Source organism: Pseudophryne corroboree, chromosome 8 (assembly GCF_028390025.1).
Source record: "Pseudophryne corroboree isolate aPseCor3 chromosome 8, aPseCor3.hap2, whole genome shotgun sequence".
Lineage (NCBI taxonomy): Eukaryota > Metazoa > Chordata > Amphibia > Anura > Myobatrachidae > Pseudophryne > Pseudophryne corroboree.
Genome location: NC_086451.1, coordinates 412,317,009 through 412,333,342, shown reverse-complemented (window position 1 = coordinate 412,333,342; position 16,334 = coordinate 412,317,009).

Here is a 16,334-nt window from a genome sequence, read left to right as displayed (position 1 = left end):
GGCTTTACAAATTTGCTGAGCTGTTACTTGGTCGGGGTCAAACACTCTTGCAAGAGTCTACAAGTTTGATACCCTGGCTGAGGAGGACCTAGAGTTTGCTCATTCGGTGCTGCAGAGTCATCCGCACTCTCCCGCCCGTTTGGGAGCTTTGGTATAATCCCCATGGTCCTTACGGAGTCCCCAGCATCCACTTAGGACGTTAGAGAATATAAGATTTTACTCACCGGTAAATCTATTTCTCGTAGTCCGTAGTGGATGCTGGGCGCCCATCCCAAGTGCGGATTGTCTGCAATACTTGTATATAGTTATTGCCTAACTAAAGGGTTATTGTTGAGCCATCTGTTGAGAGGCTCAGTTGTTATCATACTGTTAACTGGGTATAGTATCACGAGTTATACGGTGTGATTGGTGTGGCTGGTATGAGTCTTACCCGGGATTCAAAATCCTTCCTTATTGTGTCAGCTCTTCCGGGCACAGTATCCTAACTGAGGTCTGGAGGAGGGTCTTAGTGGGAGGAGCCAGTGCACACCAGGTAGTCCTAAAGCTTTCTTTAGTTGTGCCCAGTCTCCTGCGGAGCCGCTATTCCCCATGGTCCTTATGGAGTCCCCAGCATCCACTACGGACTACGAGAAATAGATTTACCGGTGAGTAAAATCTTATTATATATCACCTGGTCAGCACTGCCTGGAGCATAAGACTCCATTATACAAGTGCATCAACTATAATACAGTACTAGCAAGAGGGGACGGCAACAGTAAACCTTTATTCTCAAGTCACCTGGCACCTTCTTCTTGTCACATCCCCAATCCCTTTTTGAATGCGGCTAGAGTCCAGATTTAAAGTGAAGTAGGTGCTGGAGAGTCCTTTCTGGGAATTACAGATATATAAGATTGTAGTCAGTAGCGGATCTTGCTACGGGCAAGCAGGATTTTTGCCTGGGGTGCCGCCGTCCGGAGGGTGCTGCCAACGTCTGGGGGTGCCGCCGTCGTGGCAAGATCCGTTACTGGTGCCGCCTGGTGCTGTGTAGATGCCCGGTGCTGTGCAGTGCACGATTAAGTCATTGCGCAATGCACTGCATTGTGGGAGCGGCACATAGACGCTAGAGGTCATAATTGACCTCTAGTGTCTATGCGGTGCTATGGGAACGACGTCATGATGTCTCTCCCATAAATCCGAGGAGCGGTCGGGAAGCAGGAGCGGGGATTGTGAGTATTATTTTTATTTTTTTTGTAAGCGGCGCAACTAGGGGGCACAACTCTACAGGGGGCACAGTACTGGGGGCATAACTCTACAGGGAGCAAAGTTCTGGGGGCAATACTACTGGGGGGCACAACTCTACAGGGGGCACAGTACTGGGGGCAATACTACTGTGGGCACAGCTACAGGGGGCATAACTGACCACGCCTCTTCTCCATGAAGCCACGCCCCTATCTTTTTCGCCCTGGTTGCCACAAGGTCTAGTTTCGGGCTGATTGTAGTGCTAGTCTGCCTTTACATCAGACGTACACATATCCACCTCCTACCTAGTGGGTACCTGCATCATTACCCATCAGCACAGCTATGTGAATGAGCCAGGGCACCTAGTTGACATGCCCATGGTGTTCCACCAAAGTGTCACTAATGACTCTATTCACGAAGCAGTGAAAAGTGTGGAGAAATGAGCCAGTGGAGAAGTTGCCCATGGCAGCCAATCAGCTGCTACGAATAAAAGAATACACTTTATAAATATTACCTCAACACTGATTGGTTGCCATGGGAAACTTCTCCACTGGCTCACTTCTCCACTCTTTTCACTGCTTCATGAATAGACCCCTTGATATGGCTATTCTTGGGCGAATGCCTGGCACACGTTCATGAGATGATTTGCAGTGTTCTTGAAGATGGTTGGAAAAGTCTTTTCAGAAGGACAGGATGGTAAACTCAAACAGTGATGAACCCTGTAATAAGGGGTATTTTCTAGAGGCCCTCACAAAGATCCAGGGGGGACATATAGCGGAGGACCAATGTAACGGGGCAGCACAGACGGTGTAAGGGTTAGAATTACTGCCTCACAGCTCTGAGGTAAGGGTTCGATTCCCACCATGGCCCTAACTGTGTGGAGTTTGTATAATCTCCCTGTGCTTGCATGGGTTTCCTCCAGGTGCTCCGGTTTCCTCCCACAATCCAAAAATATACTGGTAGGTTAATTGGCTCCCTACAAATGAACCTTAGCGTGAATGTGTGCGCGTGTACGTGTGGTAGGGAATATAGATTGTAAGCTCCACTGGGGCAGGGACTGATGTGAATGGCCAAATACTCTCTGTAAAGCGCTGCGGAATATGTGTGCGCTATATAAATAACTGGTAATAATAGTAATAATAACTATCCAGCAGCACACAGATTTGTAGCATGGAGTATGCAGTTGTCACAATCACCTTGTTTAGCTATAGGCGGTTCACTGTCAACCAGGTGATTTGGTCCTTCTTGATGCCACCATGGTGTTCTATGCTTATGGGTTATGGGAAAGAACAACCCCCACTTCCAGAATCTCATCCGGTTTTTATTGACCGTGCGGAGTTCACTGGGTGGTCGGAGCAGGGTCTCTCCTTCTGCTCTGACCAATCACAGCGGCCCTATTCATTTCTATGATAGTGTACATGAGTGACCTCTAGAACCAGGCATACACTATACAATTACATGACAGATCATATGCCAGAACTGGCTGATTGGAATGAAAATCTGGTAATGGATGAGAGCAAATGACAACCGACCATTTGCTCCCAAACACTGGAAAACAGTCAAAAACTGTCGTTCATACAAATTAATTAAATCACGGACAGGTTTTGTCCATTTTCCAGTGTTTGGTAGCAAATAGTCAATTGTCATTTGCTCTTATCCATTACCAGATTTTCATTCCAACCAACCAGATCTGGCAGATTATCTACCAGATAATTGTATATTGTATGCCCAGCTTTAGCCGCATCAGGCTCCTGGAGGGACCGTCATTTTTTGTCAGGACCTGTGTGGAAGCCTGCATGGAATGAAAAGAACCTGTCCTATGGATATGAAAGTAATAAACTGGGAAAATTAGATGTTTCAGGAGCTTTATTTCAATAAAATACTTTTAAATTAGGTGCATGTGTCCCGTGTTTTGTTACATATTATTTTTACAGGTGCACTACAAGTGCCAGCAAGATGTGGTTCTCAAAGAACCATTGTTACCTGTCAGACTTGCTTGGACCAGCAGTACACCTGTAAAGAACAACTTCTCTTACGTCCTAGAGGATGCTGGGGTCCATTTTAGTACCATGGGGTATAGATGATTCCGCAGGAGCCTTCGGCACTTTAAGACTTTTCAACAGTGTGAACTGGCTCCTCCCTCTATGCCCCTCCTCCAGACCTCAGTTTAGAAAATGTGCCCAGGAGACTGGATGCACACTAGTGGAGCTCTACAGAGCTTTGCTGGAAAAATACTTTCTTAGGTTTTTTATTTTACAAGGAAGCTGCTGGCAACAGCTTCCCTGATTCGTGGGACTTAGTGGGGGTAGGGGGGGGGGGAGTAGGAACCAACTTCTCAAATAGTTAATGATTCTGCTTCCGCTGACAGGGCACCATTAGCTTCTGAAGGGTACTGAACACTGCCCAAGCCTGGCCAGCGTTCACTCCCACAGCACTGCCGCCACCCCCTAACAGAGCCAGAAGGCTGGTGAGTTTATTACCGGAGTCCTGCAGAGAGGGGAACCTCCTGTCATCGTTGGCAGCATACAGGTACACGCGCAGCGCGCACCATGTCTCTCAGCACAAGGGTGCAGTGCGTGGGGGGGGGGGGGGGGCACTCTGAGGGCATATTTTAAAACCTTAATCTCACTGGCAAAAAGGGTACATACATGCACAGCCGCTGTTGTACCATCCCCAGCCAGTATAAATTAGAGATGAGCGGATTCGGTTTTACTCGGTTCTCAAAACGACATCTTATTGGCTCACGGATGTCACGTGTTTTGGATAGCCAATAAGATTCGGTTTTGAGAACCGAGTAAAACCGAGTAAAACCGAATCCGCTCATCTCTAGTATAAATATTACATTGCTGAGGCTGAAGGGCGGGTCTTCTCCTCAGACCAGACTTGCCTACTCTCCGGGATTCTGCGGGAGACACCCGGTTTCTCGGGTAGTCCCCCGCAGCCCTGGAAGAGTGGGCACCCCTCCCGCATTCTGCCCACTTCCTAGGAAAGTGGGCAGAATGGGGAGCTAAACAGTGCTGAATCAAGGACCCGGCGGAGGGGATGGGGCTTAATGATGCGATTATATGCTAATCGCGTCATTGAAGCTCTGCCCATATGCAAATACCGCCCAATCATGGTATTTGCTTGTGCAGTGGGCGGGGTCTGATGACGTCATTTACCTGGCCCCGCCCCCGTCGCCGACCACCTGCTTCTCCTCTCCGAGTATCTCCCGGAAAGGAGAGAAGAAAAGTAGGTAAGTATGTCTCAGACTTGCCAGAACACTCACTGGGCGCCATTTTCTCCTGCAGAAACTCCAGTGTGAAGCTCCTGAACGCTGTTTCTCCTCATGACAATGCTGATACAAGTACAGGGTGTTATAGAAGGGGCAGAGAGTGTTCATTATAATTAGGTCTGTGGGCCTATTATTGATAATGTGCTGTAAATGGGTAATATTTCCACAATCCACAATAAGGCGCAGTGTGTGGACTGGCAACTCCCTCTGTGTCTCTCTGACAGACTTTAGTGTGGGTCTGTCCCCAATAGCTTGTGTGTGTGAGTGTGTGTGTACAAGTGTGTAACATGTCAGACATTGGGGAGGGTTCTTCCCAGGAAGAACCCATTTTAGATACACAAGAGGGTAATATGGTGGCCCTTCCCTCTCAGAAGGAGCCGGAGTGGGTGACAATGTTGCAAAAGAATATGTCAATGCTTGCAAAGAAATTCTCGGAGTCTGAACAACAGACTAAATATTGGAAGCAGTCTGTGGAGGATGCACTGTTTACTGACCCCTCCATATCATCCACTCTGGTCCCATCCAGTTCCCAGAAAAGTTCTCTGGCCCAGATAAAGCAAGGGGACACAGACACAGATTCCGACTCTGACGTCGACACTGGGGATTTGAGAGAGGTAGACTCCAAATTAGCCAAAAGCATACAATGTATAATAGTTGCTATAAAGAAAGTGTTGGAGTTTCCTGAAACAACACTGGTCCCTGAGGAAAAGGATTATTTTAAATTAAATAAAAAGCAGGTTGTGACTTTTCCTCCTTCAAAGGATTTGAATGCGTTCTTTGAAGAATCCTGGGCTAACCCAGAGAAGAAATTTACCCTTCCCAGAAGGATACGTGTAGCGTACCCTTTCCCTGAGGAAGACAGGCACAAATGGGAGACTCCCCCAATGACAGACACCTCAGTTTCTCGGCTGTCTAAGAAAATAGTTTTGCCTGTCCCTGGTTCAGCCTCTTTAAAAGATCCAGCTGACCGTAAATTAGAAACAACCCTGAAATCCATATATACGGCTAACGGAACGGTGTTCAGGTCCACCATTGCTTGTGCGTGGGTGGGTAACGCTGTGGAAAAATGGTCTGACAACTTTCTTGTAAACATAGACACAGTTGACAGGGATGAAATAGTCCTAACTCTCGGCCATATCAAAGATGCTGCAGGTTACTTAGTTGAAGCTATGAAGGATATTGGGTTGCTGAGTTCAAGATCCTCCGCTATGGCGATTTCAGCCCGCCGGGCGCTGTGGATCCGCCAATGGAATGCTTATGCGGAATCAAAAAAGAACATTGAGGCGCTTCCTTACAATGGAGAAGCCCTCTTTGGAGACACAACTACATCAGGCAAGTCAGCATTTCTGCCTTCCGCAGCTGCTTCACCTAGGAAAGGATTTCATTCTCATACGATGCAATCCTTTCGGCCCAACAAGTCCAAAAAGGCAAAGGGTACCCCCTTCTTCGCAGGCAGAGGGCGAGGAAGGGGTAAAAAATCTACAACACCATCAGGCTCGCAGGAGCAGAAGTCAACAGCTACTTCTGCTAAAACCTCAGCATGATGCTGGGCCTCCCCTGCGAGAGTACGATCATGTGGGGGCACATCTACTGTCTTTCAGCCAGGTCTGGATCCACTCAGTTCTGGATCCTTGGGTATTGCAGATAGTATCCCAAGGGAACAAATTTGAATTTCAGGACCTTCCTCCATGCCGATTTTTCAAATCAGCCTTACCAGCTTCTGTTCAGGACAGAGCAGAAGTGCTGAACGCAATACAGAAATTATGTCAAGACAATGTAATTTCCTTAGTTCCTGTGTCACAACAGGAAAAAGGGTTTTATTCAAGCCTGTTTGTAGTGCCGAAACCGAATGGCTTGGTCAGACCGATTTTAAACCTAAGGACTCTGAACCTTTATTTGAAAAGGTTCAAATTCAAGATGGAATCCCTGAGAGCAGTGATCTCCAGCTTGGAGGAAAAGGAATTTCTGGTATCGATGGACATCAAAGATGCTTATTTACATGTTCCCATTTACCTGCCGCATCAGGCATACCTGAGGTTTGCGGGCAGGACTGCCACTACCAGTTCCAAACATTGCCTTTCGGTCTCTCCACGGCTCCGAGAATATTCACCAAGGTGATGGCGGAGATGATGGTTCTTCTTCGCAAGAAAGGAGTCATCCCATACTTGGACGATCTCCTCATAAAAGCGAGATCCAGGGAGAAACTAGTACAGAACATTGCACTTTCCCTGACGGTGCTTCAACAGCACGGTTGGATCATAAACCTTCCAAAATCACAATTGGAACCCACAAGGAGGTTATCATTTCTGGGAATTAAATTGGACACGGAAGCACAGAAAGTATTCCTACCGGTGGAAAAGGCTCTGGAGATCCAGAGGATGGTCAAACAAGTTTTAAAACCAGCACATGTATCGATTCATCAGTGCATCCGCCTGCTGAGGAAGATGGTAGCGGCCTACAAGGCTCTACAATTTGGCCGATTCCACACCAGGGTGTTCCAATGGGACCTACTGGACAAGTGGTCCGGAGGATAATCCTGTCAACAAAAGCCAGAATTTCACTCTTGTGGTGGCTTCAAAGTTCTCACCTCCTGGAGGGACGCAGGTTCGGGATTCAGACTTGGATCCTGGTGACCACAGATGCAAGCTTCCGAGGTTGGGGAGCAGTCACGCAAGGGGAAAGCTTCCAAGGATGATGGTCAAGTCAAGAAGTACTCCTTCACATAAACATTCTCGAATTGAGAGCTGTGTACAACAGCCTACATCAAGCGGCACACCTTCTTTAAGGTTGTCCCATACAGATCCAGTCAGACAATGTAACGGCAGTAGCTTACATAAACCGCCAGGGTGGAACAAAAAACAGAGCGGCAATGGCAGAGGTGACAAAGATACTCCTCTGGGCAGAAAGACATGCAAAAGCTCTGTCGGCAATTTTCATTCCGGGAGTGGACAACTGGGAAGCAGACTTCCTCAGCAGACACAATCTCCATCCAGGAGAATGGGGCCTCCACCCAGAAGTCTTTGCAGAGGTAGCAGATCGTTGGGGCGTTCCTCAAGTAGATATGATGGCATCACGTCTCAACAAGAAGCTTCAGAAATATTATTCCAGGTCAAGAGACCCACAAGCAATAGCAGTAGATGCACTGGTGACCCAGTGGGTGTGTCAGTCAGTGTATCTGTTCCCTCCACTTCCACTAATACCAAAAGTTCTCAAGATCATCAGAAGAACAAGGGTTTGAGCAATTCTCATTGCTCCAGACTGGCCAAGGAGGGCTTGGTATCCATATCTTCAGGAGTTATTACTGGAAGATCCTCAGCCTCTTCCTCTTCGCGAGGACCTGCTTCATCAGGGACCATTTGTTTATCAATACTTACCGTGGCTGTGTTTGACGGCATGGCTGTTGAGCGCCAGATCCTAGCCCGTAAGGGTATTCCCAATGAAGTCATTCCCATACTTATTCTGGCCAGAAAAGGGGTAACATCCAAACATTACCATCGTATTTGGAGAAAATATGTATCTTGGTGTGAATCCAAGAAGTCTCCTGCGGTGGAGTTTAAATTAGGACGTCTTCTCCTATTTCTACAGGCGGGTGTGGATGCTGGCTTGAGTTTAGGGTCTATCAAGGTCCAAATTTCGGCCTTGTCCATTTTCTTTCAGAAACAGTTGGCTTTCCTTCCTGAGGTCCAGATGTTTGTGAAGGGGTTTCTGCGCATCCAACCTCCCTTTGTGCCTCCTGCGGCGCCATGGGATCTTAATGTGGTGTTGCAGTTCCTTAAATCGGACTGGTTTGAGCCTCTACAAGAGGTAGAGTTGAAGTTTCTCACTTGGAAAGTGGTCATTCTGTTGGCCTTGGCCTCAGGCAGACGAGTGTCTGAATTAGGGGCTCTGTCACACAAGAGTCCTTATTTGATTTTTCATGAAGGTAGAGCTGAACTGCTGACGCGTCAGCATTTTCTTCCAAAGGTTGTGTCTTATTTCCATATCAACCAACCTGTGGTGGTGCCAGTGGCTTCTGACACCTCAGCCGTTTCAAAAGTCCTTGGATGTCGTCAGAGCATTGAGGACTTAGAACGGCTCGGATAAGGAAAACAGAAACTTTGTTTGTCCTCTATGACCCCAACAAGATTGGGGGTCCTGCTTCTAGGCAGACTATTGCGCGCTGGATTGGAGGTACTATTCAGCATGCTTATTCCACGGCAGGATTGCCGTTATCGAGTTCGGTAAAGGCCCACTCTACAAGGAAAGTGGGTTCTTCCTGGGCGGCTGCCCGGGGTGTCTTGGCGTTGCAAATTTGACGAGCAGCTACTTGGTCAGGGGCAAACACGTTTGCTAAGTTTTACAGGTTTGACACCTTGGCTGCTGACGACCTTCAGTTTGGTCAGTCAGTTCTACAGGAACATTAGCACTTTCCCGCCCGTACTGGGTGCTTTGGTACATCCCCATGGTAATAAAATGTACCCCAGACTCCTCTATGGACTACGAGAAAAGGATTTACCGGTAGGTAATTAAAATCCTATTTTTATTTACTGTTTATTAACCCCCCCAAACACTACACTAAAATGTGGTGAATCAATAGGTGTGTTGTATTCCCCATCAGTGGTGCCGAGAGAGGGGGGGAGAGGGTACAAATTACCCGGGCCCAGGTGTGATGGAGGGGCCCCCTCCCTCTTACCTGGCAGCAGCAGCTGCAGCTCTTCTCCTCAGCTCAGCACACGCTGCTGTGTACTGGGCTGCAGTGTGCCCATGGAGGTGCTTAACATACTATGTTTTTTCAGTATTTTTTTCTAAGGGTGCATGACCACACCTCCTGTGATTAGGCCACGCCCCTTGAAAAGTACCTGGTCCCAACCTGGCTCTCAACTGCCCTGTTCCCCATATACCATTTTATTTGTGGACCTCCCAATTTTTTCATCACCAGCGTAGGTTTAAAGTCCTAAGACTGGTAATCAGTTATTATTTTTGCATGTTTTTACACAAGAGCAGTGCTTTCTACAAACACACTTGTTTAATCCGGGGGGCAGGTTTATAGGCAGACTTGTGGCAGTTTCTAATACCATCGTTTAGTAAATCTGGGTTAAAGCCATCAATGGTGAATCGATGTTCAATTTTATTCTAAAGTTTGGCTTCTCATCGGTTTTTCTGCCGTTCGGTCTTTAGTAAATCCGTAAATTGCAAAACCACCAAGAGACCGCCGGATTAGCCAAAACTGTCGCTTAGTAAATATAACCCTTAGAATCACATTTTTCCCACTACTGGATATAATGATAATTTTACAACCCACAATATTTTTTTTCCATCGGTCTTTGGTGGCAGTTGTGCCTGTCAGTGGCGTATCTGTAATGGGTGCAATGTGTGCGGTGCACACGGACCCCTGGGTCCAGAGGGGGCCCAGACCACACACACTGCACCCATTTCTTCTATACTTACCTTTCTGGTGTCCGTGCGTGGGCCCCTTCCTCATATTTACCGACTCCTCTGCTGCTCTCTCCGGGAGAGAGCAGCCAGGTCGGATCAGCAGGGGGCGGGAAGGGTAGTGACGAGGAGAGGGGGCGGAGCCGAGGCGGAACGGGGGCGTGGTGGAGGCAGGGTGGAGGTGTGGCTGAGGTATTGCGTCATTTAAGCCATGCCCCCACCGCATAATGCCACTATTATAGGCATTATATTGTAGGGGGCGTGGCTATGATGACGCGATTCAACAAGAATCGCGTTATCGACTGCCCGGACCGCCCACTTTACTTACTAAGTGGGCGGCTGGGCAGGGGGGAGTGCAGGAATTGGGAGACTTGCCTTCTTTTCCAGGGGGCTGGGAGGGTCACCCGATTTTCGGGAGCTTCCCGGCCATTCCGGGAGAGTAGGCAAGTATGCCCTTCCTCTCCCGTCACCGTAGCCGACAGCTGCGCTGCTAGTGCTTTCTCTGAGCACTAGAGACTTTGGCACAGTTCCTAGAGTCTACTGCGCATGCGCAGGTCTCTGAAAAAATAAGCGCTGTGCCAGAGTCCCTAGTGCTCAGACAGAGCGCTAACAGCGCTGCTGCCAGCTGTGGGACAGGAGAGGAGGGGGCCAACACCCAGAGACTGAACACGGGTCCCCTCCTCTCTAGATACGCCCCTGGGGCCTGTACATTATAATTTTGCATGGCCACATACTGTATTGCAGTGATAAGAAATAATTTTGTGTGATATTTATCAAAATCCTCTTGCCAGGACAGTAGCCTGATAAAAGCCCATCCTGGAGTAGAGTAAAAAGTGAAGTGATAGGATTGGACCTGGCTCGCTGGTATAGGCTTCTAGGGATGGACCTGCAGATCCTTCTCTGTTGTACTTACTGCAGCTGAGTGTAGGCAATATCTCTAGTATATCGCGCCTTAGCCTTTGGTAAATAGCCCCCATACTAAAGAGATGCCTTAAGCTGGGTACACACTGGCAGATATATCTGCAGTTCAATCATACTTGCCTACCTTTGAAAAAGTATTTCAGGGAGATTGTGAAAGTAACACCTATCAGAGCTGACGTGTACTGCTACATCTGAGAGGCGTGTTCTGAAAATGACTTATCCAAATGTAAATGATCCCCAAAGTTAGTAAGATCTACTTGTTGAAGAACAGACTCTTATATTTTGCAGGATTTGTTTGTGTATTGTGTTTTACAAGAGGTTCCATATACTGTAAGTAGCCACGGGAAACCTTATTTAAAATGCACATAGCCATAGGGATCATTGTGCCTTATAACCAATGCAGAGAAATGGCATTGATGATCCCATTTGAATTTATGTATATGTGATTTATCCCCCTCCCCCTCCCCCTAAGAATGTAACAGTTGCACAATGGGGTTAAGGTGCAATCAGGGAGGTTGCTGGACTATTCAGGGAGTCAGGGAGATTGCTTCTATTTCAGGGAGTCTCCTGCAGAATGAGGTAGCGTAGGCAAGTATTTCAATCAATCTGCAGACATATCTGCCGAAGGTGGTTGTTCATACACACAGAAAGATGTGCCAATATATCTTATGATGTTCAATTGCTCTGCAGCTATATATGCATATGGGGGTTGTTTATACACACAGAAAGATGCACCAATATATCTGCAGATATATTGGCCATCTGCTGTGTTGCACAGCAGATGCAATATATCTGTGAAATGGTGCCTATACACTTGTAAGATAATCGGTGCTAACCTTCGATTTCGACCTAATCTGTGAGAGAAATCGAAGGATTGTAGGCACAATTTAGGTACCTTGAGACGCGATGCTCGGGCACGCCGCTCGAATGTTGCGTCTCAAGATATTATGTGCTGCACTTAATATCTCTCGCATCGGAGTGCGATCGCATGTGGTTTTAATACCACATGAGATATCGCACTGCGATGGGCACCCGCCGGGAGCGGCCAGAGGCCACTCCCACTCGGCAGTGACGTGCCGATCACGTGATTACCATGCGATCTGTGATTTATCCCCCTCCCCCTCCCCCTAAGAATGTAACAGTTGCACAATGGGGTTAAGGTGCAATCAGGGAGGTTGCTGGACTATTCAGGGAGTCAGGGAGATTGCTTCTATTTCAGGGAGTCTCCTGCAGAATGAGGTAGCGTAGGCAAGTATTTCAATCAATCTGCAGACATATCTGCCGAAGGTGGTTGTTCATACACACAGAAAGATGTGCCAATATATCTTATGATGTTCAATTGCTCTGCAGCTATATATGCATATGGGGGTTGTTTATACACACAGAAAGATGCACCAATATATCTGCAGATATATTGGCCATCTGCTGTGTTGCACAGCAGATGCAATATATCTGTGAAATGGTGCCTATACACTTGTAAGATAATCGGTGCTAACCTTCGATTTCGACCTAATCTGTGAGAGAAATCGAAGGATTGTAGGCACAATTTAGGTACCTTGAGACGCGATGCTCGGGCACGCCGCTCGAATGTTGCGTCTCAAGATATTATGTGCTGCACTTAATATCTCTCGCATCGGAGTGCGATCGCATGTGGTTTTAATACCACATGAGATATCGCACTGCGATGGGCACCCGCCGGGAGCGGCCAGAGGCCACTCCCACTCGGCAGTGACGTGCCGATCACGTGATTACCATGCGATCTATTGCATGATCGGATGGTAATCACTTTGGCAGTTCAGGTGCGATTTCATCGCACCTGAACTGCCGGTGCGATGCCTCGCGATGTCGCGTCGTGGGGCATCGCACAAGTGTATGGGTACCAAAAGACGTCTTTACAGACATATTGCTTGTACACACCTGCAGATCGTCACAAGACATATTGGCTGATCAATTGACTGGCCAATATATCTGCCAGTGTGTACTCAGCATTAGAGACTGCTGTTTCCGCATTATTTTGTCTTAAAAATAATCTCCTTAATCTTTTATATCTGTTCATTTTACAACTTTAAAACAAAGCAGCAAATGCTTTGAAAATGACAGATAATAAGGGGTTAACCTGTCCAGCTGTCACTAAATTCAGCCCCCACCCCTCTCTAGCCCATAATTACTCCTAACAAGGGACATTAACACTAATAGCATCTCTCGCTTACATACTGGAGTGTTTAGTGCAGCAATTGGACACAGACAGAGACACAAATATCCCCTCATGCACAGGTCACAGTATATGGTATGTGGTGCAGTAGACACGGGCCGGGATACCGGCGCTTGGTATCCTGTCGGTCAGCTTACCGACCCCGGGATCCCGGAAGCAGAATGCCGGGGAAGGGGGGGCAGGGCAACAATGCCCCTTGCAGGCTCGGTGGACACCCATGAGTGGGAACATTGCCTGTGGGTTGGCATTCTGTCTGCTTTGATTGCTCAGAATCCCAGCACCGGCATGGTGACCGCCGGGATCCCAAGCGGTGGTCACATGACCGCATCCCGTAGACACATGCACAGCAGGAAGGGTGTGTGTTCTTAGATGGGGGAAGGAGTGTATTCTCAGCAGCAGGCATATACATCTAGGAGAGTGTTGACTGTCCACAGTGGATAGTGTATAGCTGTGCATAGAATGTGTATGACCTCCTTGGGAAAGATCCAACAGACTAAACCTAACCCTCCTCTCCCCCCAGTGGTGCCTAAACCTATCCCCCCCCACCCCCCACCCTTTACACAGCCTAAACCTAACCCTCCCCCATTCTATAGCCTAACCCTCCCTGGGGGTGAATAAACCTAACCCCCCCCTCCCCTCCCCGAAGCCTAAACCTAACCTCCTCCTTTGCAGCCTAACACTAACCCTCCCCCCCCAAAGCCTAAACCTTGCCACTGCAGCTTACCTCTCTGACGGGCGTGCAAACGCTTGTTCGGGATTCTGGTGCCGGGATTGTGATCCTAGACGAGATGCCGGAAGGCTGTTTGAAACTAAACTGCCCCAAATCCACATGAGACTCCGCCCCTGGACCTGTCCTTAGCTCTGCCCCCATACCCCTGAAGCTCCACCCCGTGGCCCGTCCAAAGATAATGCTTACCATTCCTGTCGCTTACTGCAGCAATCAGATGTGGGATGAAAGAGGGGAAGGGCTGGGGGAGGAGACTGCTGTCTGTAAAGAGAGATCAGTCCATGGATGCCAGAGCAGAGCGGGCATGTGATACCCAGTGAGATGCAACGCAGACCAGGCATCTCCCTCTGCTCCTTTTTTAGTAAGTGGTGTCTGTAAGACCTGATTGATGGGCAGCGATTTTTGCTGTCCTGCGATCAGATAGTCGCCGCCTACTGGGGGAGTGCATTTTCGCTGTGCAAGTGTGTGAACGCATGTGTAGCAGAGCTGCATAAACTGATTTTGTGTAGTCTCTGCGCAGCCCAGGACTTACTCAGCTGCTGCGAACACATCAGGCTGTTCAGGACCGGAATTGACGTGAGACACGCCTGCGTTTTTCCAGACACTCCCTGAAAACGGTCAGTTGAAACCCACAAATGCCCTCTTCCTGTCAATCTCCTTGCGATCGCCCGAGTGATCGCTTTTTCTGCACCATCCCATCGCTATGCACCGATGCCCGCTGCAGTCGTCTGACGCACCCGCGCATTGCAGTGCATAGGCACACGCCGTTTTGACCTGATCGCAGGCTGTGAGAAAACGGAGCCTAGCAATCAGGTCTGAATTACCCTGTGTGTGTGTAAATGTGTTTGGATGAAGATTCTGTGGATGGCAGTGAAGAAATGATGGAGCTGGAGGAGACTGTTCCCTCTGACAACTGGAGGAACGGTCCCTCAGCCACAGATGGGATAAAAGTTAGTGAGGCACTTAGATTGTGTTGGTAGGGGATTCTATTATCGGGAAGACAGACAGGGCAATCTGCTACCGAGACCGTGATCGCCGTACAGTTTGTTGTCTCCCGGGTGCTTGGGTATGACACATTGTGGCCCGGGTAGAAAGATTTTTGGAAGGGGCTGGGAATGACCCGGCGGTCTTGGTGCGCGTTGGCACCGACAAAGTTAGTGGTAGGTGGGATGTCCTTAAGAGAGATTATAGGGATTTAGGCCAGAAAGTAAAGGCAAGGACATCTAGGGTAATATTCTCCGAAATATTACCTGTGCCACGCGCTATCCCTGGGAGGCAAAGGGAGATTAGGGAGGTAAATGTGTGGCTTAGAGACTGGTGTAGGAAAAAGAGGTTTGTGTTCCTGGAATACCTTGTGGACTTGTCAGTCAGACGCCATCTTTTTTTGTTGCAATGGATTGCACCTGAATGAGGAGGGGGCATCAGTGCTAGGGGGAAGGATGGTTAGAAGGTTGGAGGAGATTTTAAACTAGGTTCCTGAGGGGAGAGGGTTTAGCTAGATGCTATGGGTCGAGCAGTGAGAATAGTAAGGATGGAAGTAGTGAGCTGGAGGGGGGTGGAGAAGGGGGGGGGGGGAGGGAAAGAGCAGCTGGCAAGGGTATTACCAAGTGTATTACCAAAACACAATTTAACAATGAATATGGAACACCAATAATGCATATAGAAAATGAAGTTCCTAGCAGTAGAGGGAATACTTATCTTAATTGTATGTATGTCTTGTATGTATGTCTTAATTGTATGCTAGAAGCCTCACAGGGAAAAGGGGGGAACTAGAAGTCCTTGCAACAAACAAACTGTATGAAATTATAGGTATTACTGAAACTTGGTGGGATGAAACTCATGATTGAACAGGTAATCTGGAGGGTTATATGCTGTTCAGGAGAGACAGATGAAATAAAAGGGGTGGAGGGTATGTCTTTATGTAAAGCCTTTTTAAAAATCTGATATAAAGGAAGACATTCACGATGGGATTGTAAATATTGTAGAGACTATATGGGTAGAAATTGCATGCGGGGGAAAGGTAACTAAAAAGATACTTATAGGGATATGCTACAAGCCGCCTGATATTAATGTGTCTAATGAGGAATTGTTACTGAGGGAAATCGAAAAAGCATCAGGATTAGGAAATTTAATAGTGTTGGGGGATAGTAACTATCTAGAGATAAACTGGACAAATGATTCATGTGATACTGCTAGGGGTAATAGGTTTTTAAACACACTAAATGATCACTACTTCAACTAATCGGAGAACCAACTAGGTGCAATGCAATCTTAGACCTGGTATTAACAAACAATGGGGATTTGATATAAAATATTATAGTAGGGGAGCCCATGGGAAACAGCGACCACAATATGATCACATTCAATATCAATTTTCACAAGCAGCCCTATATAGGCTCAACTTTAGCAAAGCCAACTTTGACATGATAAGGGAAGCTTTGAGGGACATTGACTGGGAAATTTTGTTTCAAGGTAAGAATTCTACAGAGAAATGGGATGTATTAAAAACGTTGCTCTCTAGTTACACTCGTAAATTCATTCCCATGGGCAGAAAATGAATGAGTAATAAT